We start from the raw sequence: 27,661 nt of genomic DNA, 5'->3' as shown, positions 1-27,661 counted from the left end.
TACCGTATGCTGTGTGGGGGACTTGTCTATATACTGTATGCTGTGTATGGGGGACTTGTCTATATACCGTATGCTGTGTGTGGGGGACTTGTCTATATACCGTATGCTGTGTGTGGGGGACTTGTCTATATACCGTATGCTGTGTGTGGGGGACTTGTCTATATACCGTATGCTGTGTGTGGGGGACTTGTCTATATACCGTATGCTGTGTGTGGGGGACTTATCTATATACCGTATGCTGTGTGTGGGGGACTTGTCTATATACTGTATGCTGTGTATGGGGGACTTGTCTATATACTGTATGCTGTGTGGGGGACTTGTCTATATACCGTATGCTATGTGGGGGACTTGTCTATATACCGTATGCTGTGTGTGGGGGACTTGTCTATATACCGTATGCTATGTGGGGGACTTGTCTATATACCGTATGCTGTGTGTGGAGGACTTGTCTATATACCGTATGCTGTGTGTGGGGGACTTGTCTATATACCGTATGCTGTGTGGGGGGGACTTGTCTATATACCGTATGCTGTGTGTGGGGGACTTGTCTATATACTGTATGCTGTGTATGGGGGACTTGTCTATATACTGTATGCTGTGTGGGGGACTTGTCTATATACCGTATGCTATGTGGGGGACTTGTCTATATACCGTATGCTGTGTGGGGGGGACTTGCCTATATACCGTATGCTGTGTGGGGGGGACTTGTCTATATACCGTATGCTGTGTGGGGGGGACTTGTCTATATACTGTATGCTGTGTGGGGGGGACTTGTCTATATACCGTATGCTGTGTGTGGGGGACTTGTCTATATACCGTATGCTGTGTGTGGGGGACTTGTCTATATACCGTATGCTGTGTGTGGGGGACTTGTCTATATACTGTATGCTGTGTGAGGGGGACTTGTCTATATACTGTATGCTGTGTGGGGGGGACTTGTCTATATACCGTATGCTGTGTGGGGGGGACTTGTCTATATACCGTATGCTGTGTGGGGGGGACTTGTCTATATACCGTATGCTGTGTGGGGGGGACTTGTCTATATACCGTATGCTGTGTGGGGGGGACTTGTCTATATACCGTATGCTGTGTGTGGGGGACTTGTCTATATACTGTATGTGGGGGACTTGTCTATATACCGTATGCTGTGTGAGGGGGACTTGTCTATATACCGTATGCTGTGTGGGGGGGACTTGTCTATATACCGTATGCTGTGTGAGGAGGACTTGTCTATATACTGTATGCTGTGTGGGGGGACTTGTCTATATACCGTATGCTGTGTGGGGGGGACTTGTCTATATACCGTATGGGGGGGACTTGTCTATATACCGTAAGCTGTGTATGGGGGACTTGTCTATATACTGTATGCTGTGTGTGGGGGACTTGTCTATATACCGTATGCTGTGTGGGGGGGACTTGTGTATATACTGTATGCTATGTGTGTGGGGGACTAGTCTATATACTGTATGCTGTGTGTGGGGGACTTGTCTATATACCGTATGCTGTGTGTGGGGGACTTGTCTATATACCGTATGCTGTGTGTGGGGACTTGTCTATATACTGTATGCTGTGTGGGGGGGACTTGTGTATATAAGTGAAGAGTCTCCGCGAGCTCAAAGAACACTGGATTTTGGCTGTTGGAGCTGAAAAGAGGACATCGGTAAACCAGGGGAGGAGTCCTGAGGAGATAATTTGCATATTCCCACTGCATTTTGGGGTAAGTGAAGAGTCTCCGCGAGCTCAAAGAACACTGGATTTTGGCTGTTGGAGCTGAAAAGAGGACATCGGTAAACCAGGGGAGGAGTCCTGAGGAGATAATTTGCATATTCCCACTGCATTTTGGGGTAAGTGAAGAGTCTCCGCGAGCTCAAAGAACACTGGATTTTGGCTGTTGGAGCTGAAAAGAGGACATCGGTAAACCAGGGGAGGAGTCCTGAGGAGATAATTTGCATATTCCCACTGCATTTTGGGGTAAGTGAAGAGTCTCCGCGAGCTCAAAGAACACTGGATTTTGGCTGTTGGAGCTGAAAAGAGGACATCGGTAAACCAGGGGAGGAGTCCTGAGGAGATAATTTGCATATTCCCACTGCATTTTGGGGTAAGTGAAGAGTCTCCGCGAGCTCAAAGAACACTGGATTTTGGCTGTTGGAGCTGAAAAGAGGACATCGGTAAACCAGGGGAGGAGTCCTGAGGAGATAATTTGCATATTCCCACTGCATTTTGGGGTAAGTGAAGAGTCTCCGCGAGCTCAAAGAACACTGGATTTTGGCTGTTGGAGCTGAAAAGAGGACATCGGTAAACCAGGGGAGGAGTCCTGAGGAGATAATTTGCATATTCCCACTGCATTTTGGGGTAAGTGAAGAGTCTCCGCGAGCTCAAAGAACACTGGATTTTGGCTGTTGGAGCTGAAAAGAGGACATCGGTAAACCAGGGGAGGAGTCCTGAGGAGATAATTTGCATATTCCCACTGCATTTTGGGGTAAGTGAAGAGTCTCCGCGAGCTCAAAGAACACTGGATTTTGGCTGTTGGAGCTGAAAAGAGGACATCGGTAAACCAGGGGAGGAGTCCTGAGGAGATAATTTGCATATTCCCACTGCATTTTGGGGTAAGTGAAGAGTCTCCGCGAGCTCAAAGAACACTGGATTTTGGCTGTTGGAGCTGAAAAGAGGACATCGGTAAACCAGGGGAGGAGTCCTGAGGAGATAATTTGCATATTCCCACTGCATTTTGGGGTAAGTGAAGAGTCTCCGCGAGCTCAAAGAACACTGGATTTTGGCTGTTGGAGCTGAAAAGAGGACATCGGTAAACCAGGGGAGGAGTCCTGAGGAGATAATTTGCATATTCCCACTGCATTTTGGGGTAAGTGAAGAGTCTCCGCGAGCTCAAAGAACACTGGATTTTGGCTGTTGGAGCTGAAAAGAGGACATCGGTAAACCAGGGGAGGAGTCCTGAGGAGATAATTTGCATATTCCCACTGCATTTTGGGGTAAGTGAAGAGTCTCCGCGAGCTCAAAGAACACTGGATTTTGGCTGTTGGAGCTGAAAAGAGGACATCGGTAAACCAGGGGAGGAGTCCTGAGGAGATAATTTGCATATTCCCACTGCATTTTGGGGTAAGTGAAGAGTCTCCGCGAGCTCAAAGAACACTGGATTTTGGCTGTTGGAGCTGAAAAGAGGACATCGGTAAACCAGGGGAGGAGTCCTGAGGAGATAATTTGCATATTCCCACTGCATTTTGGGGTAAGTGAAGAGTCTCCGCGAGCTCAAAGAACACTGGATTTTGGCTGTTGGAGCTGAAAAGAGGACATCGGTAAACCAGGGGAGGAGTCCTGAGGAGATAATTTGCATATTCCCACTGCATTTTGGGGTAAGTGAAGAGTCTCCGCGAGCTCAAAGAACACTGGATTTTGGCTGTTGGAGCTGAAAAGAGGACATCGGTAAACCAGGGGAGGAGTCCTGAGGAGATAATTTGCATATTCCCACTGCATTTTGGGGTAAGTGAAGAGTCTCCGCGAGCTCAAAGAACACTGGATTTTGGCTGTTGGAGCTGAAAAGAGGACATCGGTAAACCAGGGGAGGAGTCCTGAGGAGATAATTTGCATATTCCCACTGCATTTTGGGGTAAGTGAAGAGTCTCCGCGAGCTCAAAGAACACTGGATTTTGGCTGTTGGAGCTGAAAAGAGGACATCGGTAAACCAGGGGAGGAGTCCTGAGGAGATAATTTGCATATTCCCACTGCATTTTGGGGTAAGTGAAGAGTCTCCGCGAGCTCAAAGAACACTGGATTTTGGCTGTTGGAGCTGAAAAGAGGACATCGGTAAACCAGGGGAGGAGTCCTGAGGAGATAATTTGCATATTCCCACTGCATTTTGGGGTAAGTGAAGAGTCTCCGCGAGCTCAAAGAACACTGGATTTTGGCTGTTGGAGCTGAAAAGAGGACATCGGTAAACCAGGGGAGGAGTCCTGAGGAGATAATTTGCATATTCCCACTGCATTTTGGGGTAAGTGAAGAGTCTCCGCGAGCTCAAAGAACACTGGATTTTGGCTGTTGGAGCTGAAAAGAGGACATCGGTAAACCAGGGGAGGAGTCCTGAGGAGATAATTTGCATATTCCCACTGCATTTTGGGGTAAGTGAAGAGTCTCCGCGAGCTCAAAGAACACTGGATTTTGGCTGTTGGAGCTGAAAAGAGGACATCGGTAAACCAGGGGAGGAGTCCTGAGGAGATAATTTGCATATTCCCACTGCATTTTGGGGTAAGTGAAGAGTCTCCGCGAGCTCAAAGAACACTGGATTTTGGCTGTTGGAGCTGAAAAGAGGACATCGGTAAACCAGGGGAGGAGTCCTGAGGAGATAATTTGCATATTCCCACTGCATTTTGGGGTAAGTGAAGAGTCTCCGCGAGCTCAAAGAACACTGGATTTTGGCTGTTGGAGCTGAAAAGAGGACATCGGTAAACCAGGGGAGGAGTCCTGAGGAGATAATTTGCATATTCCCACTGCATTTTGGGGTAAGTGAAGAGTCTCCGCGAGCTCAAAGAACACTGGATTTTGGCTGTTGGAGCTGAAAAGAGGACATCGGTAAACCGCGCGCCTACCGGCGCGCGCATTTTGCAGCTTTTTTTTTTTTAAGCTTTTTTCACTGTTTTCAGAACATTAACAATAAGAACATGGAAGAGTCCAGGAGCCATTTGGTGAGCTGCATATTCTGCTACATGTTCACAGACTTGCCAGTGGAAAAGCCAAACTTCACATGCCAGAAATGCAAGCTTGTGTCCCTGTTGGAGGAAAAGTTGCGAAATCTAGAAGAGAGGTTAACTACCTTGAAAATCATTAAGGAAGGTGAAGAGTTCTTAGACAGAGCAGAATTATCTCTTCATGATTCAGAAAGAGAAGAAATTCGAACTGCACCTGACGAAACAGAGAAATGGAAGCATGTGACCCACAGAAGCAGGAGGATCGAGAGGCAGTCAGCACCCATACTGCTCAGGAACCATTACCAGGCTCTCACGCAGGAGAACCATGAAGAAATACAGCAAAATAAGACTTTGCCAGCAATGAATAACCTTGTAAGCCCTCAGAATCCTCCTGGATGGAGAAAGAAGAATGTTGTGAAGAAAAAACGGAGAGTGGTGGTTATGGGGGATTCCCTGTTAAGAGGAACAGAGGCCACTATCTGCAGACCAGACATAACCTCAAGAGAAATGTGCTGTCTTCCAGGAGCAAAAATTAAAGATGTGTCTGACAGGATATCAAGACTCTTCAGACCTACAGATCACTACCCATTCCTGCTAATACATGTGGGGACAAATGACACCGCAAGAAAGGACCTGGAAACCATCTGCAGTGACTTTGAAGACTTAGGCAAGAAAGTGAAAGAATTGGGAGCGCAGGTGGTCTTCTCATCCATCCTCCCAGTGGATGGCCATGGAACAATGAGGTGGAATAAGATTCTACAGGTGAACAACTGGCTACGTCGATGGTGCCGTCAACAAGGATTTGGATTTCTGGATCACGGAATGAATTACCTATACGATGGACTACTTGCTAGAGATGGGGTGCACCTTACGAAGACTGGAAAACATGTATTTGGAAGTCGTCTTGCTACACTCATCAGGAAAGCTTTAAACTAGAACAATGTGGGAAGGGATGCAAAAGGCCAGAAAAAGCCATACAGCTGACAAATACTATTGAGATCTCTGCTACTGGAAGTGGAAAAGAAGAACAAAGACAAAACAATTTAAATAATAAAAATATGGGAGGAAGAGAAACCAATCACAAACTAAAATGTTTTTATACAAATGCACAAAGCATGGGCAACAAACAAGGAGAATTGGAACTACTAATGAAGGAAAAGGAATATGATGTCATTGGAATCACTGAAACTTGGTGGGACGATACACATGATTGGACTAAAAGGCTAAAAGGATACAACTTATTTGCAAGAAACAGACTTGATAAACGAGGAGGAGGTGTTGCATTGTATGTTAGAAAAGCGTATATCTGCACAGAGATTGAAGCTTCAGAGACTGGGAGTTCTGTGGAAACTGTTTGGGTAAGAATACAAGGAGAGAACAACGGAAAGGACACCATTGTAGGCATTTACTACAGGCCACCTGGGCAAGCTGAAGATATGGATGAACTCTTTATGTATCAAATGACCAAGTTCTCCAAAAAATATGACGTAGTGGTCATGGGAGATTTCAACTATCCAGACATTTGTTGGGAATCTCTCTCAAGTAAAACTAACAGGTCAAGCAAATTCTTATCCTCTCTTGCTGACAACTTTATCTTCCAAAAGGTAGGGGAGAAAACAAGGGGATCTGCTACTTTGGATCTAATCCTTATAAACAGGGAGGAAATGGTTGAGGAGGTAAAGGTGGCTGGGACCCTAGGAGGCAGCGATCATGCTATTATAGAATTTTGGATAACTAGAGGAGGAAGACATGTGAAGACTCAAACTTCAAGGTTAGATTTTAGAAAGGCAGATTTTAAGAGACTCAGAAAGAGAATAGGAGGGATCCAATGGCTGGATGTCCTTAAGGACAAAAATGTCCAGGAAGGATGGGAAATTTTTAAAAATGAGATTCTCAAAGCACAATCGTTAACAATCCCGAAAAGTAGGAAGAATGGGAAGCATTTAAGGAAACCAGGATGGATGAACACAGAACTTAAACACATGCTAAAAAGAAAGAAAGAAATGTTTATTAAATGGAAAGAGGGAGGCATATCTAAAGAAGATTATAATGCAGTCTGCAGATCCTGTAGGGCACGTATCAGGTTAGCTAAAGCTGACAATGAATTAAGGCTTGCAAGAGATGTCAAAAGCAATAAAAAAGGATTTTGGGGGTATGTCAAAAGTAAAAGAAAAGTCAAAGATGCTATAGGATTTTTACAGGATGAAAATGGAGAAATGGTAAGAGAGGATGTTGAGAAGGCCGAACTTTTTAATTCCTATTTTGCATGTTTTCTCTCAGAAAGAAAATGTAACATCAACTGATCTTCACTGTCCTTTTAAAGGAATAGAGGAATCCAAGTTATCTGTAAACCGAAAGATTGTGAGGGAATATTTAGCTAACATAAATGAGTTCAAGTCTCCAGGTCCAGATGAATTACACCCCAGAGTACTGAAGGAGATCGTAGAAGAAATTTTAGAACCACTCTCCATAATCTTTGAAAATTCTTGGAGAACAGGAGAAGTCCCAGAAGACTGGAGAAGAGCAAATGTTGTTCCTATCTTCAAAAAGGGGAAGAAGGTGGACCCAGGGAACTATAGGCCGGTGAGTCTGACTTCTATACCAGGAAAGATCTTTGAACAAATTATTAAACAACATGTATGTAAGTACATGGATAAGAATGAAGTGATTAACCAGAGTCAGCATGGGTTTGTAACTAACAAGTCATGTCAGACTAACTTAATTTCCTTCTATGACAGAATCACTGACTGGGAGGATCAGGGAAATGCTGTAGATATAGTATATCTTGACTTCAGCAAAGCATTTGACAAAGTATCTCACACCATCCTTATTGAAAAAATGACCAAGTATGCAATGGACCAGGCAACTGTTAGGTGGATTCATAACTGGCTTAGTGATCGGACTCAAAGGGTGGTTGTAAATGGCTTCACATCCAGCTGGATGAATGTCTCAAGTGGGGTACCACAGGGCTCCGTCCTGGGACCTGTATTGTTCAACATCTTTATCAATGATTTAGATGAAGGAATTGAGGGTAAACTGATTAAATTTGCTGATGACACAAAGCTAGGAGGGATAGCTAACACTAGAGAAGAGAGAGAGAGGATTCAAAAAGACCTAAATAAACTGGAGCAGTGGGCAGCAACCAACAGAATGGTTTTTAACAGGGAAAAATGCAAAGTACTACATCTGGGCAATAAAAATGAAAAAAGCATATACAGAATGGGAGGAATAGAGCTAAGCAACAGTACATGTGAAAAAGACTTAGGTATACTAATAGATCATAGACTGAACATGAGTCAACAGTGTGATGCAGCAGCAAAAAAGGCAAATACAATTCTGGGATGTATTAACAGAAGCATACAGTCTAGATCACGTGAAGTCATTATTGGTCTTTACTCCTCTTTGGTCAGACCTCATCTGGAATACTGTGTACAGTTTTGGGCACCACATTTTAAAAAAGACATAGACAAACTGGAGCAAGTTCAGAGAAGAGCGACCAGAATGGTGACTGGTCTGCAAACCATGTCCTATGAGGAACGGTTGCAGGATTTGGGAATGTTTAGCTTGCAAAAAAGAAGACTGAGAGGAGACTTAATAGCTGTCTACAAATATGTCAAGGGCTGTCACATTGTAGAAGGATCATCTTTATTCTCATTTGCACAAGGAAAGACTAGAAGCAATGGGATGAAACTAAATGGGAGGAGACACAGATTAGATATTAGAAAAAACTTTTTGACAGTTAGGGTGATTAATGAGTGGAACAGGCTGCCACGAGAGGTGGTGAGTTCCCCTTCAATGGACGTCTTCAAACAGAGGCTGGACAGACATCTGTCTGAGATGATCCTGCTTTGAGCAGGGGGTTGGACCAGATGACCCAGGAGGTCCCTTCCAACTCTACCATTCTATGATTCTATGATTCTATGATTCTACTGTATGCTGTGTGTGGGGGACTTGTCTATATACCGTATGCTGTGTGGGGGGGACTTGTGTATATACCGTATGCTGTGTGTGGGGGACTTGTCTATATACTGTATGCTGTGTGTGGGGGACTTGTCTATATACTGTATGCTGTGTGTGGGGGACTTGTCTATATACTGTATGCTGTGTGGGGGACTTGTCTATATACCGTATGCTGTGTGTGGGGGACTTGTCTATATACTGTCTGCTGAGCCGTGTATCTAATCCTATGCTGTGTGATACTGTCTACTGAGCTGTGTATCTAATCCTGTCCTGTGTGATACTGTCTGATGAGCTGTGTATCTAATCCTCTCCTGTGCGATACTGTCTGATGAGCCGTGTATCTAATCCTCTCCTGTGTGATACTGTCTGCTGAGCTGTGTATCTAATCCTATCCTGTGTGATACTATCTGCTGAGCTGTGTATCTAATCCTATCCTGTGTGATACTATCTGCTGAGCTGTGTATCTAATCCTCTCCTGTGTGATACTGTCTGCTGAGCCGTGTATCTAATCCTATCCTGTGTGATACTATCTGCTGAGCTGTGCATCTAATCCTATCCTGTGTGACACTATCTGCTGAGCAGTGTATCTAATCCTCTCCTGTGTGATACTGTCTGCTGAGCCGTGTATCTAATCCTCTCCTGTGTGATACTGTCTGCTGAGCTGTGTATCTAATCCTCTCCTGTGTGATACTGTCTGCTGAGCCGTGTATCTAATCCTATCCTGTGTGATACTATCTGCTGAGCTGTGCATCTAATCCTATCCTGTGTTATACTATCTGCTGAGCAGTGTATCTAATCCTCTCCTGTGTGATACTGTCTGCTGAGCCGTGTATCTAATCCTCTCCTGTGTGATACTGTCTGCTGAGCTGTGTATCTAATCCTCTCCTGTGTGATACTGTCTGCTGAGCCGTGTATCTAATCCTACCCTGTGCGATACTGTCTGCTGAACCGTGTATCTAATCCTGCCCTGTGTGATACTGTCTGCTGAGCCGTGTATCTAATCCTATCCTGTGTGATACTGTTTGCTGAGCCGTGTATCTAATCCTATCCTGTGTGATACCATCTGCTGAGATGTGTATCTAATCCTCTCCTGTGTGATACTGTCTGCTGAGCTTTGTATCTAATTCTATGCTGTGCTAAACTGTCTACTGAGATGTGTATCTAATCCTATCCTGTGTGATACCATCTGCTGAGCCGTGTAACTAATCCTCTCCTGTGTGATACTGTCTGCTGAGCCCTGTATCTAATCATATCCTGTGTGATACCATCTGCTGAGCCGTGTATCTAAACCTATCCTGTGTGATACCAGCTGCTGAGCTGTGTATCTAATCCTATCCTTTGTGATACTGTCTGCTGAGCTGTGTATCTAATCCTCTCCTGTGTGATACTATCTGCTGAGCAGTGTATCTAATCCTCTCCTGTGTGATACTGTCTGCTGAGCTGTGTATCTAATCCTCTACTGTGTGATACTATCTGCTGAGCTGTGTATCTAATCCTGTCCTGTGTGATACTGTCTGCTGAGCTGTGTATCTAATCCTCTCCTGTGTGATACTGTCTGCTGAGCTGTGCATCTAATCCTATCCTGTGTGATACTATCTGCTGAGCAGTGTATCTAATCCTATCCTGTGTGATACTGTCTGCTGAGCCGTGTATCTAATCCCGCCCTGTACGATACTGTCTGCTGAGCCGTGTATCTAATCCTCTCCTGTGTGATACTGTCTGCTGAGCTGTGTATCTAATCCCCTCCTGTGTGATACTGTCTGCTGAGCTGTGTATCTAATCCCGCCCTGTGCGATACTGTCTGCTGAGCCGTGTATCTAATCCACTCCTGTGTGATACTATCTGCTGAGCTTTGTATCTAATCCTGTGCTGTGTGATACTGTCTGCTGAGCCGTGTATCTAATCCTCTCCTGTGTGATACTGTCTGCTGAGCCGTGTATCTAATCCACTCCTGTGTGATACTGTCTGCTGAGCTGTGTATCTAATCCCGCCCTGTGCGATACTGTCTGCTGAGCCGTGTATCTAATCCTCTCCTGTGTGATACTGTCTGCTGAGCCGTGTATCTAATCCTCTCCTGTGTGATACTGTCTGCTGAGCCGTGTATCTAATCCCGCCCTGTGCGATACTGTCTGCTGAGCCGTGTATCTAATCCACTCCTGTGTGATACTATCTGCTGAGCTTTGTATCTAATCCTGTGCTGTGTGATACTGTCAGCTGAGTTGTGTATCTAATCCTATCCTGTGTGATACCATCTGCTGAGCTGTGTATCTAATCCTCTCCTGTGTGATACTGTCTGCTGAGCTATGTATCTAATCCTCTCCTGTGTGATACTGCCTGCTGAGCTGTGTATCTAAGCCTATCCTGTGTGATACTGTCTGCTGAGCCGTGTATCTAATCCTATGCTGTGTGATACTGTCTGCTGAGCTGTGTATCTAATCCTATGCTGTGTGATAATGTCTGCTGAGCTGTATCTCTAATCCTACCCTGTGTGATACTGTCTGCTCAACCGTGTATCTAATCCTCTCCTGTGTGATACCGTCTGCTGAGCAGTGTATCTAATCCTCTCCTGTGTGATACCGTCTGCTGAGCAGTGTATCTAATCCTCTCCTGTGTGATACTGTCTGCTGAGCTGTGTATCTAATCCTTTCCTGTGTGATACTGTGTGCTGAGCTGTGTATGTAATCCTCTGTGTGATACTGTCTGATGAGCTGTGTATCTAATCCTGTCCTGTGTGATACTGTCAGCTGAGCTGTGTATCTAATCCTCTCCTGTGTGATACTGTCTGCTGAGCTGTGTATCTAATCCTCTCCTGTGTGATACTGTCAGCTGAGCTGTGTATCTAATCCTCTCATGTGTGATACTGTCAGCTGAGCTGTGTATCTAATCCTCTCCTGTGTGATACTGTCTGATGAGCTGTGTATCTAATCCTCTCCTGTGTGACTCTGTCTGCTGAGCCGTGTATCTAATCCTATGCTGTGTGATACCGTCTGCTGAGCAGTGTATCTAATCCTCTCCTGTGTGATACTGTGTGCTGAGCCGTGTATCTAATCCTCTCCTGTGTGATACTGTCTGCTGAGCCGTGTATCTAATCCTTTCCTGTGTGATACTGTCTGCTGAGCTGTGTATCTAATCCTGTCCTGTGTGATACTGTCTACTGAGCTGTGTATCTAATTCTATCCTGTGTGATACTGTGTGCTGAGCTGTGTATCTTATCCTCTCCTGTGTGATACTGTCTACTGAGCTGTGTATCTAATCCTCTCCTGTGTGATACTGTCTGCTGAGCTGTGTATCTAATTATCTCCTGTGTGATACTGTCTGATGAACTGTGTATCTAATCCTATCCTGTGTGATACTGTCTGCTGAGCCGTGTATCTAATCCCGCCCTGTGCGATACTGTCTGCTGAGCCGTGTATCTAATCCACCCATGTGATACACTCTGCTGAGCTGTGTATCTAATCCTCTCCTGTGTGATACTGTCTGATGAACTGTGTATCTAATCCTATCTTGTGTGATACCGTCTGCTGAGTCGTGTATCTAATCCCGCCCTGTGCGATACTGTCTGCTGAGCCGTGTATCTAATCCACTCCTGTGTGATACTGTCTGATGAACTGTGTATCTAATCCTCTCCTGTGTGATGCTGTCTGCTGAGCTGTTTATCTAATCCTCTCCTTTGTGATACTGTCTGCTGAGCAGTGTATCTAATCTTATCCTGTGATACTGTCTGCTGAGCTGTGTATCTAATCCCCTCCTGTATGATTCTGTCTGCTGAGCCGTGTATCTAATCCTATGCTGTGTGATACTGTCTGCTGAGCTGTGTATCTAATCCTATGCTGTGTATCTAATCATCTCCTGTGTGATAATGTCTGCTGAGCCGTGTATCTAATCCTATCCTGTGTGATACTGTCTGCTGAGCTGTGTATCTAATCCTATCCTGTGTAATACCATCTGCTGAGCAGTGTATCTAATCCTATCTTGTGTGATACTGACTGCTGAGCTGTGTATCTAATCCTCTCCTGTGTGATACTGTGTGCTGAGCTGTGTATCTAATCCTATCCTATGTGATACTGTCTGCTGAGCAGTGTATCTAATACTCTCCTGTGTGATACCGTCTGCTGAGCTGTGTATCTAATCCTCTCCTGTGTGATACTGTCTGCTGAGCTGTGTATCTAATCCTACCCTGTATGATACTGTCTACTGAGCTGTGTATCTAATCCTCTCCTGTGTGATACTGTCTGATGAACTGTGTATCTAATCCTGTCCTATGTGATACTGTCAGCTGAGCTGTGTATCTAATCCTCTCCTGTGTGATACTGTCTGCTGAGCTGTGCATCTAATACTGTCCTGTGTGATACCGTCGGCTGAACTATGTATCTAATCCTTTCCTGTGTGATACTGTCTGCTGAGCTGTATCTCTAATCCTCTCCTGTGTGATACTGTCTGCTGAGCAGTGTGTCTAATCCTTTCCTGTGCGATACTGTCTGCTGAGCTGTGTATCTAATCCTCTCCTGTGTGATACTGTCTGCTGAGCAGTGTATCTAATCTTATACTCTGTGATACTGTCTCCTGAGCTGTGTATCTAATCCCCTCCTGTGTGACACTGTCTGCTGAGCTGTGTATCTAATCATCTCCTGTGTGATACTGTCTGCTGAGCCGTGTATCTAATCCTATGCTGTGTGATAGTCTGCTGAGCAGTGTATCTAATCTTATACTGTGTGATACTGTCTGCTGAGCTGTGTATCTAATCCCCTCCTGTGTGATACTGTCTGCTGAGCTGTGTATCTAATCCTCTCCTGTGTGATACTGTCTGCTGAGCTGTGTATCTAATCCTCTCCTGTGTGATACTGTCTGCTGAGCTGTGTTTCTAATCCTCTCCTGTGTGATACTGTCTGCTGAGCCATGTATCTAATCCTCTCCTGTGTGATACTATCTGCAGAGCAGTGTATCTAATCCTCTACTGTGTGATGTTGTCTTCTGAGCCATGTATCTAATCCTCTCCTGTGTGATACTGTCTGCTGAGCCGTGTATCTAATCCTCTGTGTAATACTGTGTGTTGAGCCGTGTATCTAATCCTCTCCTGTGTGATACTGTCTGCTGAGCTGTGTATCTAATCTTCTCCTGTGTGATACTGTCTGCTGAGCTGTGTATCTAATACTCTCCTGTGTGATACTGTCTGCTGAGCAGTGTATCTAATCTTATCCTGTGTGATACTGTCTGCTGAGCTGTGTATCTAATCCCCTCCTGTGTGATACTGTCAGATGAGCTGTGTCTCTAATCCTCTCCTGTGTGATACTGTGTGCTGAGCTGTGTATCTAATCCTCTCCTGTGTGATACTGTCTGCTGCGCCGTGTACCTAATCCTATGCTGTGTGATACTGTCTGCTGAGATGTGTATCTTATCCTATGCTGTGTATCTAATCCTCTCCTGTGTGATACTGTCTACTGAGCCGTGTATCTAATCCTCTCCTGTGTGATACTGTCTGCTGAGCCGTGTATCTAATCCTATCCTGTGTGATACTGTTTGCTGACCTGTGTATCTAATCCTATGCTGTGTGATACTGTCTGGTGAGCTGTGTATCTAATCCTGTCCTGTGTGATACTGTCTGCTGAGCTGTGTATCTAATCCTATGCTGTGTATCTAATCATCTCCTGTGTGATAATGTCTGCTGAGCCGTGTATCTAATCCTATCCTGTGTGATACTGTCTGCTGAGCTGTGTATCTAATCCTATACTGTGTAATACCATCTGCTGAGCAGTGTATCTAATCCTATCCTGTGTGATACTGTCTGCTGAGCTGTGTATCTAATCCTCTCCTGTGTGATACGGTCTGCTGAGCCGTGTATCTAATCCTCTCCTGTGTGATACTGTGTGCTGAGCTGTGTATCTAATCCTCTCCTGTGTGATACTGTCTGCTGAGCTGTGTATCTAATCCTCTCCTGTGTGATACTGTCTGCTGAGCTGTGTATCTAATCCTCTCCTGTGTGATACTGTCTGCTGAGCCGTGTATCTAATCCTCTCCTGTGAGATACTGTCTGCTGAGCCGTGTATCTAATCCCATCCTGTGTGATACTGTCTGCTGAGCTGTGTATCTAATCATGTAATGTGTGATACTGTCTGCTGAGCTGTGTATCTAATCGTCTCCTGTGTGATACTGTCTGATGAACTGTGTATCTAATCCTATCTTTCGTGATACTGTCTGCTGAGCCGTGTATCTAATCCACTCCTGTGTGATACTGTCTGATGAACTGTGTATCTAATCCTGTCCTATGTGATACTGTCAGCTGAGCTGTGTATCTAATCCTCTGCTGTGTGATACTGTCTGCTGAGCTGTGCATCTAATCCTGTCCTGTGTGATACCGTCTGCTGAGCTATGTATCTAATCCTTTCCTGTGTGATACTGTCTGCTGAGCTGTGTATCTAATCCTCTCCTGTGCGATACCGTCTGCTGAGCTGTGTATCTAATCCTCTCCTGTGCGATACTGTCTGCTGAGCTGTGTATCTAATCTTCTCCTGTGTGATACTGTCTGCTGAGCTGTGTATCTAATCCTATCCGGTGTGATACTGTCTGCTGAGCAGTGTATCTAATCTTCTCCTGTGTGATACTGTCTGCTGAGCTGTGTATCTAATCCTCTCCTGTGTGATACTGTCTGCTGAGCTTTGTATCTAATCCTATCCGGTGTGATACTGTCGGCTGAGCCGTGTATCTAATCCTCTCCTGTGTCATACTGTCTGCTGAGCTGTGTATCTAATCCTCTCCTGTATGATACTGTCTGCTGAGCCGTGTGTCTAATCCTCTCCTGTGTGATACTGTCTGCTGAGCCGTGTATCTAATCCTCTCCTGTGTGATACTGTCTGCTGAGCCGTGTATCTAATCCTCTCCTGTGTGATACCGTCTGCTGAGCCGTGTATCTAATCCTCTCCTGTGTGATACTGTCTGCTGAGCTGTGTATCTAATCTTCTCCTGTGTGATACTGTCTGCTGAGCTGTGTATCTAATCCTATCCGGTGTGATACTGTCTGCTGAGCAGTGTATCTAATCTTCTCCTGTGTGATACTGTCTGCTGAGCTGTGTATCTAATCCTCTCCTGTGTGATACTGTCAGCTGAGCTGTGTATCTAATCTTCTCCTGTGTGATACTGTCTGCTGAGCAGTGTATCTAATCTTCTCCTGTGTGATACTGTCTGCTGAGCTGTGTATCTAATCCTCTCCTGTGTGATACTGTCTGCTGAGCTGTGTATCTAATCCTCTCCTGTGTGATACTGTCAGCTGAGCTGTGTATCTAATCTTCTCCTGTGTGATACTGTCTGCTGAGCTGTGTATCTAATCTTCTCCTGTGTGATACTGTCTGCTGAGCTGTGTATCTAATCCTATCCGGTGTGATACTGTCTGCTGAGCAGTGTATCTAATCTTCTCCTGTGTGATACTGTCTGCTGAGCTGTGTATCTAATCTTCTCCTGTGTGATACTGTCTGCTGAGCTGTGTATCTAATCCTCTCCTGTGTGATACTGTCTGCTGAGCTGTGTATCTAATCCACTCCTGTGTGATACTGTCTGCTGAGCCGTGTATCTAATCTTCTCCTGTGTGATACTGTCAGCTGAGCTGTGTATCTAATCCTATCCGGTGTGATACTGTCTGCTGAGCTGTGTATCTAATCCTATCCGGTGTGATACTGTCTTCTGAGCTGTGTATCTAATCCTATCCGGTGTGATACTGTCTGCTGAGCTGTGTATCTAATCCTATCCGGTGTGATACTGTCTGCTGAGCTGTGTATCTAATCCTCTCCTGTGTGATACTGTCTGCTGAGCTGTGTATCTAATCCTCTCCTGTGTGATACTGTCTGCTGAGCAGTGTATCTAATCCACTCCTGTGTGATACTGTCTGCTGAGCCGTGTATCTAATCTTCTCCTGTGTGATACTGTCTGCTGAGCTGTGTATCTAATCCTATCCGGTGTGATACTGTCTGCTGAGCTGTGTATCTAATCCTATCCGGTGTGATACTGTCTGCTGAGCTGTGTATCTAATCCTATCCGGTGTGATGCTGTCTGCTGAGCCGTGTATCTAATCCTATCCGGTGTGATACTCTCTGCTGAGCTGTGTATCTAATCCTATCCGGTGTGATACTGTCTGCTGAGCTGTGTATCTAATCCTATCCGGTGTGATACTGTCTGCTGAGCTGTGTATCTAATCCTATCCGGTGTGATACTGTCTGCTGAGCTGTGTATCTAATCCTCTCCTGTGTGATACTGTCTGCTGAGCTGTGTATCTAATCTTCTCCTGTGTGATACTGTCTGCTGAGCTGTGTATCTAATCTTCTCCTGTGTGATACTGTCTGCTGAGCTGTGTATCTAATCCTATCCGGTGTGATACTATCTGCTGAGCCGTGTATCTAATCTTCTCCTGTGTGATACTGTCTGCTGAGCTGTGTATCTAATCCTATCCTGTGTGATACTGTCTGCTGAGCTGTGTATGTAATCCTCTCCTGTGTGATACTGTCTGCTGAGCTGTGTATCTAATCTTCTCCTGTGTGATACTGTCTGCTGAGCTGTGTATCTAATCCTATCCGGTGTGATACTGTCTGCTGAGCTGTGTATCTAAGCCTATCCTGTGTGATACTGTCTGCTGAGCTGTGTATCTAATCCTCTCCTGTGTGATACTGTCTGCTGAGCTGTGTATCTAATCTTCTCCTGTGTGATACTGTCTGCTGAGCAGTGTATCTAATCCTCTCTCATGTTATGTCTTCATCTTTTAATATTTCTAACGGCACCAGGCAGGGATGCCCGCTTTCCCCTCTCCTTTTTATTCTTACACTAGAACCTTTACTACAAAAGCTCAGAGAGGAGGGGAGGATCGTTGGCATCAAATCAGCTGGTTCTGAACATAAAATCACAGCATACGCAGACGATCTACTGATCATGACCTCTAACCCGAGAATATCTGTCCCAGTTATCCTGACATTACTCAAGGAATACGGTGCACTATCAAATTTTAAGGTGAATCTTAGCAAATCTCAAGTCTTAAATATAAATATCCCAGAACCACAAAAAACACAAATGGCAATCGGGTCCCCCTTTACCTGGTCCCCCCCATCAATACGTTTCTTGGGAGTTGAGATTTCTCCAAACCTACAAGAACTTTATAAGTTAAACTTCCCACCGCTATTGCAGAAAATCCAGAAACTTACCCCCAACTGGAATATCTCATACATCTCCTGGTTGGGTAGGAAAAATCTCCTTAAATGTATGATATGGCCAAAAATAACTTATCTAGTGCAAGCCCTTCCAATCCACCTACCTAATTCTTTTTTCATTGACATACGAAAACTCCTCAGCCGTTTTCTGTGGCACAACCAAACACCCAGACTTCCCTTACAAATATTATCCCTCCCACACTCTGAAGGAGGTATAGATCTGCCAGATCTAAAGATACTTCAACAAGCCACTCATCTCCAAAGAGTCGTGGATTGGATCAGGCTCCCACCACAGAAGCAATGGATTAAAGTAGAAGAAACAATCCTTAAATTCCCCCTTAGACAGCTCATCCTCACGCCCTCAAGTAGTACTAGGTATACATCAATTAAAAACCCTTTCACCGCCACTACTTTTAAAATCTGGTCCAATCCCCATATAAGACAAATATGCTCCCCGTTTCCCTCCCCTCTCCTACAAGTTACAGACCTAGTTCTCTCCTCTCTCCAGCCCATAATGCCACAATACACAACTCAATTCGCAACTTGATAACACCACTCCAAAAAATTACAGATAATGGGGTCATGCCCTGCTTGGCAGAACTCAATCAAATGCTAGATACTATCTCTTTTCACCCCTTTATGTACCAGAAATTTATGTCTAACTTAAAACTAGTCTTTAAAACTCCAAATTATATTAGGGAAATGACTGATTTTGAAAAACTTATAGCTGCAAAAAACCCCTAAAAAAGAATGTTATCAGCTCTACAAAAACAATTATGCCTAGCCAGAACCCCTAAGAAACTGCCATATGTAATGAAGTGGGAACAGGATCTGAATAGGCCTTTCACCCCATCTGAAATTAAAAGATTACTACTAGCACCTAAAGTCTCCTCTAGATGTGTTAGAGTACAAGAGAATGGCTATAAAGTTCTCTCCAGGTGGTATATGACTCCATCAAAACTTCAGAAATGTTACAAAGGACTTGATCCTAACTGCTGGAGATGCTCTTCTGATGTGGGCACTATGCTCCACATGTGGTGGAACTGTACATTGATTAAGCCCTTCTGGACAAAAATAATTCAAACTATTAGGCTGAGTTCACACGATGCGTTTTTCGTGCGTTTCCGCGGCGTTTTTGCAGTTGCGTAAACGCCGCGGAAAAGCATGAAAAACGCATGGTAGAAGGGAAGCAATGTTCCCCAATTGAAATCCGCATGTACTGTGCCCATGATGCGGATTTTTCCTGCGGCCAGCAGGGTATGACGAGAGGTGAGTATTTCAAACACCGTAAAGCACGGGGGGGGGGGGGGTTACACCGGGCCCCCCCAACTCACAGGCCCAATAGCGTTCCAGTGTCCCCAACTGTGAGTGGGGCCCCCCTCTTGCCCGGGGCCCTGGCACTTGCCCTGGTGCAATGGGTGGATATGCCGGCTCTGGCCCTGTAGCTGGTGCAGGATCAGTCTGGGGCAGGGGTCTGTATAGTAAGGTCTGAAGTGTCTCTATCTCAGGTCCGATGTGATTTGAACATTCATACAGATCGAGAGCCGATGATCTCACACTGACAGCACGACCCCAACCTGCTTGAAGGGTCCATCTGCTACAATAAATCTTTCTGATCCTCAGCAGAGCGACCATAGATAACATTCAGGATCTGGCCCTGGACTTGTCAGGAGGTGAGCAGCATCCTGCCACTTCCACACTCTACAAAAAGTATAAATCTCCTGTCCTGACCACTATCCGGAGCTCAGGCTAAGGCCACGGCCCCACTATCAGTATTTGGTCAGTATATTTTCTCAGGAGTGGGAGCCAAAACCAGGTCAGTAACAATCAGAGAAAAGGTATAATAGAAACAAGTCACCAATTCTGCATTTATCACCAACTCCTGGTTTTGTCTCCCACTCCTGTGATAAAATACTGACCGAATACTGACCAAATACTGATAGTGTGGTCGTGGCCTTACAAGAATCAAAGATGTCTGCCCTCTCGTACTGCTCAGCGGCTGAAGCTTCTCTCCGGCAGGCATAAGAACGTGGCCTGTGCCGGCTGTTCTGGGCTGCAGATGCCCAGCTGGCACATGTACACAATGAAAGATACAGGGCCGCCCTGCAGTCTGTAAAGAAGCAGCTGCTTGGCCACCGGCTTGGAGGGCATGTGCCCCTCTGGCCCACCTCGCCCCTGGTCAATATGATACCATCTTTTTCATTAGCTGGTGAGGTTAGAAGAAATTTCACTCCAAGACAGTGGATTTTGTACTTTATTCCAGTATATTTATACACAGAAAACATGGCAATGAAAAACAAGTAGATGCACATGCATAAAAATGTCCCAACATTAATTAAAAAAAGCCTTTAAGATACAGATAATACTTGTATACAAAAATATTAACACATTCTCAAATTGTATATAAAGTGCACAAAAGTCAATAGCCCTGACATATAGTGTACACAGGGTCCCGTCCCCCCACATGGTATACACAAAATACAATGTCATCCAGGAAATAACAAAGAATAACAAATACATTTAATCTATTCTGAAATCCCATGTCTATGCAAGATAATAATATGTAAAATTCTACAGTGTCAAAGAAATGAGCTAGAGACTACTACATGGCGATGATGACTACACACAAGATAATGCCCAGCTAATGCTGTAAATGATACAAATATTACCAGTCACCCAATTAGACACATGAGGTCCGGGCAAGTGATTTTCTACAGTTCATTGACCTCTATGATGACATCTAATATTTTCAATCATTTATAGAGCGGGGTACATTGGGCCTCATTAATAAATCTGCTCACTAGAGAACTAGTTGCCCATACTAACCAATTAGAGCTCAGCTAAGGTTGTTTTAACTGACCTGGAAAAGTAAAAGCTGTTCTGTGATTGGCTGGGATAAGTAAAAAGGCTGTTTTAATAAATGATTCCCAATGTACCAAGCCCCGCCATAAATGTTATTGATTACAGTAGGGGCCACAATATCCCATGTGTATAGTCATCACATTCATCTTATTGTCAGCGGTTACCTTGGGACATGCTATATTGAAATGTAAGATGATATCAGTGGGGTCCATGAGGCAGAGCAGTGTGTGGTACGTGTGACATTTCCTAATATCGAGCAATCAATACTGTACCTTGGTCTGGAATGCAAAGTCTGCGTGGACAAGGAAGGGGCTCCCAGATGCCAGCTGTAAAACCCGTCGCTCCACCATCACACGCTCATCACCGTCAGCAAGCAGGGCTCTTTTGCAGATGATCTTAACAGCAAAATGTTTGCGGGTAGATGAATCTTCCGCCAGCAGGACCGTTCCATAGCATCCCCGGCCAAGCACTTGATGGAATAATAATCTCCTCTTGATGGTATCAGAGACTGTGCTTTTGGAGCCGGTTGGCCGAACACCGCTGCTTCCTTCAGCTTCTTCAGCCTTCTGCTTTAGATCCATGGGTTTCTGTCCTAATGTAATCCTTCTTCTTTTCTTCTCCTTTTTGTCCCCTGATGAGATGAAGATGGCTCCTCTCTTCTTGGCTCCCATCTTCTGACTTTCTACCTTCTCCTTTTCTTCCACTTCTTCTTTCTTCTGGACTGGTGGTTTTGTCCTGTTGACTGAAGACTTCCTCTCATCATCAGATGTGTCATGGGAAGGTCTTAGTCTCTTCGCTCCTTCTCTCCTCACCACGTTCTCCTCTACTTCTTCTTTCTTCTGGACTGGTGGTTTTGTCCTGTTGACTGAAGACTTCTTCTCATCATCAGATGTGTCATGGGAAGGTCTTCGTGTCTTCACTCTTTCTCTGCTCACCACAATCTCCTCCTCTTTTATATCCATATTATTGCTTTGCTTAGAGTTAGCCGACATCTCCTCCACTGTTGTTGGTCAATTCCAACTGTCACTTCCAACTGTCACTCAGTGCATTTCATATGGAATCATCATGCATGCACCACCACTGGTCATGTGATCAGCATCTGACCAATGATATTTAAGAGATAAATGAACATTAGCTGAGATTAAATATTCAGGTAATATTCAGATATTCTGTGGAACACAAGGTGCCACATTTACTAATAGTAATAGAACTGCACTAAGTCGCCAATTTAATTTACATTGTTACTACAGAGCATCAGATGAATGTAATATAATAAATATTAGCAAGATGTATGATTTCCATCCACTCTACGTATCATAGAAATACAGATGTACTATCTTTTTATATAGAGATGTAGCAGAAGCCATCCTGATTGTTTGCAGCATGCTATGGTGATAGAGAAGCATGCATGACTGTGCCATGCAAATGGTGAGGAGCACCAAAATGGGACATATGATTCACGTAGCCAGGGGCGTAATGTCCGCGGTCGCAGTGGCAATCTCTGCGACCGGGCCCAGGGGGGGTTGGGGCTTGTAAACACCAGCAGAAATTTCAACAGGATTTGTGTATCGCAGTGCACAGTCGCTTCAGGTCCGTGCGTGACAAATCAGGGGCGGGCTGGGTCGGGGGCAGAGCCGGACTGGGGTGTCTGGGGCCCACCAGGGACATTGACTCCAGGGCTCCTGCCCATCACTGTGCGCTCACCAGAACTGCGATGTACAATTACTGTAGTTTGCATTAAAGGGTTTTTATTGGTGAAAACAAGTTATCAGCGATGCACAGGTTGGGAAGGGGATCACTTATTTATTGGTGGAATCCGCACTGTCAGAAGATTGTGGCACTTTGAGTATTTGGTGAGATTTTTACCTCAGTATTTATAAGACAAAACCAGGAGTGGAGCAATCCGAGGTCATGTTTTATGCATTTCTCACCCACTCCTGGTTTTGTCTTATAAATACAGAGGTGAAAATCTCACCAAATGCCAACTTGCTTTCTCTGGTGAACCTCTGTAACTGCATCTCTGCTGCTGTGTAATAGTCACAGGACAGGGAGGGGTTAAACATCCAAGTATTTAATATCTATTGGAAATAAAGAGGTTTCCCCTTATTGATATCAGATAAAACAAATGACCAACCACAATCCACTCTACCAAGACCAATATTACCAGATAGAAGGCAGAAATACCACCACACCGTGACCAGATCACATATTACCACCACATAGTGCCCAAATAATGCCACATACAAGGCATAAATACCGCCACACCATGACCAAAGCACATAATATCACCACATAGTGATCAAATGCTACCAGATACAAGGTATAAATACTGACACACCATGAGACCACATATTACCACCACATAGTGACTGAATAATACCACATAGAAGGGACAAATATCGTCATGTCATGACCAAAGCACATAATGCCACCACATAGTGACAAATAATGCTAAAATAATAAAAATGTAAAAAAGCTCAGTATATTGGGTCAGTGTACAGGTTATACAGTGATCACCAGTGACATTATGCACAGGAGCTCTGTATATAGTGTACAGGTTATACAGTCATCACCAGTGACATTATACACAGAAGCTCTGTATATAGTGTCAGTGTACAGGTAATGCAATGATCACCATTGATATTATACACAGGAGCTCTGTATATAGTGTCAGTGTACAGGTAATACAGTGATCACCAGTGACATTATGCACAGGAGCTCTGTATATAGTGTCAGTGTGTGTGTATAGGTAATACACATACTCACCAGTGATGTCTCTAGGTGAAATTCTTTATCTGCAGACCGATATATCACATCTTCTATGCGGACTTATCTCTGCAGAAAATAACAGTTAGCTATAACTGATCACTTCCAGAGCACAAGCCACACTTTTCCCAAGATTTCTACACTGCATGAAATGACAAAATGCAACATAGTGCCGCACTACACAGTAAAAATAAAACACAAAATACATTTAGGGACTCCATCTTTAATAAAAAAAAAACATCATGAGAGATCAGAGATTATGGGGCCCAGTCAGGGATCGTACATAGAAATCATGTGGCTCAGTCAGCGGCGTACATAGAGATCATGGGGCCAATCAGGTTAGGGGTGTACATAGAGATCATGGGGCCCCCTCAGCGGCGTACATAGAGATCATGGGGCCCAGTCAGCGGAGTACATAGAGATCATGGAGCCCAGTCAGCGGCATACATAGAGATCATGGGGCCCAGTCAGCGGTGTACATAGAGATCATGGGGCCCAGTCAGCGGCGTACAAAGAGATCATGGGGCCCAGTCAGCGGCGTACATAGAGATCATGGGGCCCAGTCAGCGGCGTACATAGAGATCATGGGGCCCAGTCAGGGATCGTACATAGAGATCATGGGGCCCAGTCAGCGGCGTACATAGAGATCATGGGGCCAATCAGGTTAGGGGTGTACATAGAGATCATGGGGCCCAGTCAGCGGCGTACATAGAGATCATGGGGCCCAGTCAGCGGCGTACATAGAGATCATGGGGCCAATCAGGTTAGGGGTGTACATAGAGATCATGGGGCCCCCTCAGCGGCGTACATAGAGATCATGGGGCCCAGTCAGCGGAGTACATAGAGATCATGGAGCCCAGTCAGCGGCATACATAGAGATCATGGGGCCCAGTCAGCGGTGTACATAGAGATCATGGGGCCCAGTCAGCGGCGTACAAAGAGATCATGGGGCCCAGTCAGCGGCGTACATAGAGATCATGGGGCCCAGTCAGCGGCGTACATAGAGATCATGGGGCCCAGTCAGGGATCGTACATAGAGATCATGGGGCCCAGTCAGCGGCGTACATAGAGATCATGGGGCCGAGTCAGCGGCGTACATAGAGATCATGGGGCCCAGTCAAAGTCGTACATAGAGATCATGGGGCCCAGTCAGCGGCGTACATAGAGATCATGGGGCCAATCAGGTTAGGGGTGTACATAGAGAACATGGGGCCTCCTCAGCGGCGTACATAGAGATCATGGGGCCCAGTCAGCGGAGTACATAAAGATCATGGGGCCCAGTCAGCGGCGTACATAGAGAACATGAGGCCCCGTCAGCGGTGTACCTAGAGATCATGAGGCCCCGTCAGCGGTGTACCTAGAGATCATGGGGCCCAGTCAGCGGCGTACATAAAGATCATGGGGCCCAGTCAGCGGCGTACATAGAGATCATGGGGCCCAGTCAGAGGTGTACATAGAGATCATGGGGCCCAGTCAGCGGCGTACATAGAGATCATGGGGCCCAGTCAGAGGTGTACATAGAGATCATGGGGCCCAGTCATCGGCGTACATAGAGATCATGAGGCCCCGTCAGAGGTGTACATAGAGATCATGGGGCCCAGTCAGCGGCGTACACAGAGATCATGGGGCCCAGTCAGCGGCGTACATAGAGATCATGGGGCCCAGTCAGGGATCGTACATAGAGATCATGGGGCCCCATGAGGTGAGGCTCACACCTCCCCAGTATGGTGACCTCAGGGAGGTCTCACAGGACATCACAGGCCTTAGTACGAAGCAATACTAGAAGACTTGTGGAATTGCTTCATACTAAGGCCTGTGATGCCCTGTGGGAGCTCCTGAGGGCACCATACTGGCGAGGTGAGATCCTCACTTGGCAGTAGTAGGAGCAGCATCTCCATAGTGTGGCATTCACATCACACTACATGCTGCACTGTACAGGACTCCCAGCCGGCAGCAGGACAGATGAGGAGGTAACTGTCTGGCACCAGCGCCGGACTGGAGTACCTGGGGCCCACCAGGAAAAAATCAATCTTGGGGCCCACCAGCACCATGCAGTTACCGTATATAGGAATAACATAAGTCCACAAACTCTTTCAAAATGAATCAACTTTATTAACCAATAAATCTCTGCTGCTGTGTAGTAGTCACAACACAGGGAGAGGTTAAACATCCAAGTATTTAATATGTATTGCAAATAAAGAATGTTCCCATTCTTAATATCCGAAAAAACAAATGACTGACAACCATCCACTATACCTAGACTAATAATACCATATAGAAGAGAGAAATACCGCCACACCATGACCAGAACACATACCACCACATAGTGATCAAATACTACCAAGTACAAGGTATATATACTGCCACACCATGAGAAGACCACATATTACCACAACATAGTGACTGTCTGAATAATACCACATACAAGGGACAAATACCGCCACGCCATGACCATGGCTCATAATGGCACCAGATAGTGACTGATAATGAAAATGTAAAAAAGCTCTGTATATAGAGTCAGCGTACAGATAATGTAGAGATTATCAGTGACATTATACACAGGAGCTCTGTGTATAGTGTCAGTGTAGAGGTAATACAGTGATCATCAGTGACATTATACACAGGAGCTCTGTATATAGTGTCAGTGTACAGGTAATACAGTGATCACCAGTGACATTACACATAGGAGCTCTGTATATAGTGTCAGTGTACAGGAAATACAGGGATCACCAGTGACATTATGCATAGGAGCTCTGTATATAGTGTCAGTGTACAGGTAATATAGTGATCACCAGTGACATTATGCATAGGAGCTCTGTATATAGTGTCAGTGTACAGGTAATATAGTGATCACCAGTGACATTATGCACAGGAGCTCTGTATATAGTGTGAGTGTACAGGTAATATAGTGATCACCAGTGACATTATACACAGGAGCTCTGTATATAGTGTCAGTGTACAGGTAATATAGTGATCACCAGTGACATTATACACAGGAGCTCTGTGTATGGTGTCAGTGTACAGGTAATACAGGGATCACCAGTGACATTATGCACAGCTTTGTATATAGTGTCAGTGTGTGTGTGTATAGGAAATACAGGGATCACCAGTGACATTATACACAGGAGCTCTGTATATAGTGTCAGTGTACAGGTAATACAGTGATCACCAGTGACATTATACACAGGAGCTCTGTATATAGTGTCAGTGTACAGGTAATACAGTGATCACCAGTGACATTATGCACAGGAGCTCTGTATATAGTGTCAGTGTGTGTGTGTATAGGTAATACACATACTCACCAGTGATGTCTCTAGGTGAAGTTCTTTAACTGCAGACCGATATATCACATCTTCTATACAGGACTTATCTCTGCAGAAAATAACATAGTTAGCTATAACTGATCACTTCCAGAGCACAATCCACACTTTTCCCAAGATTTCTACACTGCATGAAATGACAAAAAAAGAAACATAGCACTGCACTACACAGTAACAGTGCTCCAGTGTCATTCTGTGCCTGCTCATCTGTCAGCAGACATATTTGTCTGATGGCAAAGATCTAAGAGAGATGAAGACAGAAGACCTATGGATTCCGTTGGGAGTGAGGATTTTTCTTTATTAAAGATGGAGTCCCTAAATGTGTTTTATTTTTAATAATAATAAAAAAAAAAAATTCTGTCTTTTTTTTTTCTGTTTACTAGAAATTGATGGTGGCTATGTCTAATTTGGCGTGAAACCATGAATTTCGGGCTTAGTACCAGCTGATAAGGCAAAGATGGCCTGGTACTAACCCTATTATTACCCAGGGTGCCACTCACCACCAGGGCCGCTGGAAGAGCCGGGTAAAGCACTTGGAAATGGTGCCATGATGAATGCGCCATTTTCAGGGGTGGCTGTGGGCTGCGATTTTCAGCGTGGAGGGCCAAGAACGCTTGGGCCTTACCATGCTGCGAATCCCAGCCCCCAGCTGCCTGGTTTTATCTGGCTAGCGATTAACATATGGCGGGAAAAAAAAAAGTTAAGTTTAAAACAAATATTCGGCTTCTCTGTCTTTTGATCGCCAGCCAAGGTAAAGCCAGGCAGCTGGGGGTGGCAGTACGTAGCTGTCTGCTTTATCTGCGGTGAGAATCAAAAATTCATTTTTAAAATTTTCTTTTCACACTTTTATATGTGACAGACCCAACAGTCAATC

The 27,661-nt window shown here is 45.0% G+C and overlaps 1 long non-coding RNA gene across 1 annotated transcript in view; it reads right to left on the bottom strand.

Moving 5' to 3' along the window:
- The window catches only part of LOC141197004 (uncharacterized), a 45,922-nt gene extending 19,081 nt beyond the window's left edge, over positions 1–26,841 (bottom strand). The window contains exons 1-2 of the long non-coding RNA XR_012269351.1: positions 26,770–26,841; positions 23,468–23,536 (exon numbers count right to left, since the gene is read on the bottom strand). This is a non-coding gene — a long non-coding RNA (uncharacterized lncRNA). The remainder of the gene's footprint in view (positions 1–23,467; positions 23,537–26,769) is intronic.
- Positions 26,842–27,661: the final 820 nt, after the last annotated feature.

Source organism: Phyllobates terribilis, unplaced genomic scaffold, assembly GCF_046119375.1.
Source record: "Phyllobates terribilis strain yellow unplaced genomic scaffold, ASM4611937v1 Scaffold_79__1_contigs__length_6888602, whole genome shotgun sequence".
NCBI classification, from domain to species: domain Eukaryota; kingdom Metazoa; phylum Chordata; class Amphibia; order Anura; family Dendrobatidae; genus Phyllobates; species Phyllobates terribilis.
Note: the sequence above shows the minus strand (reverse complement) of the source record. Positions and strands in the feature narration are given on the sequence as shown.